Here is a 3,582-nt window from a genome sequence, read left to right as displayed (position 1 = left end):
CGTGTATATATATATATATATATATATATACAACGTAATAAATTCCTCACTTAATATCTGAAAGAAAGAATCTGATCTCTTAAATACACCATTTTATTGGTTGGTTTAATATCACAGAATATCTTCTTACTGACTACACGTGCTATATATATTGGGTCACTTAGAAACACTCAGAATTAAAAAATAAATAAATACGAGACGTTGCCATTTGTATAAACATATGCAGACTCATACACACAAACACAAGCTGACTAACACACGCAGACGCAGATATACAAACGCACGTGTGTGAGTATATATATATGTATGTATGTATGTATGTATGTATGTATATATACATATACAAATGTATATATATATTTATATGTGTGTATATGTACAAGTATGCATTTATATATATGCATGTGTGTCTGTATATATACGTATATGTATGCCTATATATATATATGCATACGTATATTATATATGTTTTGTGTGTGTGTGTGTGTGTGTGTGTGTGTGTGTGTGTGTATGTGTGTGCGTGTGTGTGTATGCATGAGGGTGTGTGCATTTTTGCGTGTGCTAGTGTGAGCGTTTGCATGTGTTTATGCGCGTGAGTATGGCAAGACAGAGCAATTGACTTTGTAAGATAAATAATGATAGAACTCCAACAAAGTAGTGGCTTGTTATAGTATGAGTGCAGCAACCTACTCCATCTGAAGTGTTTCTAAATATCAGGAGAATATTGCAGTAATAAAACCACGTAGCAATACAAGTTTTGTAGGTAATGATGCTCTATCTCTGTCTCTGTCTGTCTGTCTCTCTCTCTCTCTCAGATTTTTCAGTGTAAGAGACGATGTTCTTACCATTCAAAACAAGACTTGAATGGTAGCCATCTTGTTAAAATATAATGAATTACAAGGTTAAAACAACAATTTCTGTGCATTTAAAAAATATTAAAATCTCTGAATCATCGCAGCTGGAAGACTACAGGCAATAACACCATACCAATTTCGATAGTGTGTGGGTCTGTCTAGCACTAAATCCTTCAAGGAGTTTGGTGGTGACTCTTAATGTTCTATGTTCAAATCTTGCCCATGTCAAATTTAGTTTCCGTTTTTCCTAGGGTACGGTGAAGCGGCCTATGAAATACTGATAAAATCCTAGGCTCTTAAATGTTTTTTTACTACTCACCATTTTATTCTGGCCTATGAATGAGAAGGTGTCAACGAAAGAGCCTTTTGCTGCTGCTGTTTAACCCGAAATAAATTCTGATCGAGAATTTCTATGATTAAAGATATACCAACCGCGGCATCCACTCTTTTTTTCAGACAATATTTCGGAGGCTAAGTTATCTAATGCATTCTTCCTTTATTTAATCAGTAAGCATGTGATTTAAGTTAAATTTGGTTGTTATTTCTTTCATATCGAGCAACCACATACGGATTACCATGTCACTATATTTATTAGAAAAAAAACGACAAGATCTCTTTTAAATTCCATTTCGTCCTTTTGGAAAAGGAGAGACATACTGGATAATATAGTCCATGATATACAAATCTTGGGAGGACTGAATGTCTAAACTGCAACATCTTCGATCTGGAATTAAACAGAAAGAAAAAAATCTCATCCGTTCCATTTCTCTTGATAAACAAAATGTCATATTCCTAAGCAAGAAAAAATTTCTTTCAATATATAAAACTCAAAGCTTCAGTTTAGTGAGTTAAATTCTGACTGCATCAACACTCAAGACTTAATTCTTTATTGCCCACAGGGGGCCAGACACAGAGGGGACGATACAATGAAGTGGGGCCGGGATGAAATAACATAAATATGAAAATCGATTAAAAATTTTGATAATAAAATCGGATGACATACAATACAATTAACAAACAATGTAGTGGGGTTCGGGTTCTGCTTTCGGTACCGCAACACCGGTTCCGCCACTATTACCTTTGGGGAACATTTCTGGACACTCTTAAGCGGAGAGTTCACTCCCACCATTCTCGCTACACTCTTCCATCTTTTCTTGTATACGTCCAGCGACAGGCACTCCTTCTCCACCCTTATCTTCCTTTTCAGGTGAAAGGATAGGAACCTCACCAATCCAAGTTCGTAGGGAAGACCATCTAGACACGGCGACTTATCTCCGTCACAGTCCGTCAGAGCCTTCTCAACCTCCGCAGCTGTAATCAGACCTTCAAGGTACCCCGAGAGGCAAACCGGCGAGAAGTCCGTGAGGTCCCTTCTATACTGACCCCCCACCCGCACGAAAAGCCGTGCGAAATTCTCTTGAAAGACCTTGCACATTTCCTCGGATTCGTTTATCAAGTTCCCTTGATCATTCGCCAAAGACCTTATAGAATTTTTGTTGCTACGTTGAGCCTCTGCCACAAGGCTCCGTCCAGTGGCTTTGATTCCTTCTTGTCCAACTGTTCTTGCTGCTCAGCCCTGATTACGCACCCTTCGTAATTGGTCTCAAGGTGTTGATTCAGAATCAATCTCGCATCCAAGATTCGGGGCGCGGAGCCAGACCTCAGTGCTTCTTCTAAGTCATTAACTAAGGCCCTTTCTGTCATTTCTTAACAATTAATTCTTTACTAAACCTAATGGACTCAAATTTAATGGCTCTTTTGAGGGCATACAACCATTTTTTGTTCAGAACGGTGCCACACAATGTCCACAAAATCAACTCCCTAATCTGACTCCTGTACTCCTCATGAGTCAAAAGAGACTTGTTGAGTTTCCAGTAGCTAGATCCCTGTCTATACGTCCTATCTAAATGAAGCTAACAGGTCACTAATTTGTGATCACTGGAGCTGACATAGTGGAATTGTAGACAGCTAACTAGGTTTTTATTAAATTCCCTAATTAGAATTCTATCTTGATAAGATCTAGACGACCCATTGCCATTCATCCATGTCTACAATGGAGCGGTTGGGTCGTGTAGTCTATACCTATCTGCTAGCTGAAACGGCTGTACAGATTTAAGAAACACTGATCATACCTTCTAACATCAGAGGCAACGCAATCCACGCGTGCATCGCAGATTGCGTTAAAGTCCCCTATCATAACAATAAGATGAGATGAACCAAGAAATTTCTCAATGTTTCGAAAAAAAATCGGTTTTACCTTCCTCTTTCGTAGGGGCGTACACACGTACCAGCCTGAAAGACTTACCGCTGTACATCTCACCCACGACGACCAGCCTGCTCTCCGGATCGATAGACATTATTTTTACCTCAACGCCCAAGTTTTACCAGAATAACATAACAACACCTCCCCACCCACTCCAGGTGGGCATAGAGAAATAATTTTCTTGTAGCCATTTAAGAGGGGCGATAAATCCCTCTGACTGCTTAACCTAGACTCTGTAGCCACTATAACATCCAAACGATGCAACCTGAGGTCATGTAGGAAACGGGCTTGTTTCCAAGTCGACCTCAGGCCGCGTACATTTATGCATCCAATATTAAGAGTGTCCATAGAAAGAAATTTACATGCTCAGCCTCTCCTGTTCTTCCTCTGAGGATTGCGGCCCCCATAAATTTGTGAAGAAAAATCCTTCCTCAAGGGCCTCATATTCTTTTTTAAAGAATATAT

This window comes from Octopus bimaculoides, chromosome 16 (genome assembly GCF_001194135.2).
Source record: "Octopus bimaculoides isolate UCB-OBI-ISO-001 chromosome 16, ASM119413v2, whole genome shotgun sequence".
In the NCBI taxonomy this organism is placed as follows: Eukaryota; Metazoa; Mollusca; class Cephalopoda; order Octopoda; family Octopodidae; genus Octopus; species Octopus bimaculoides.
The sequence above is the reverse complement of the archived record's forward strand: the minus strand, read 5'-3'. Positions refer to the sequence as shown.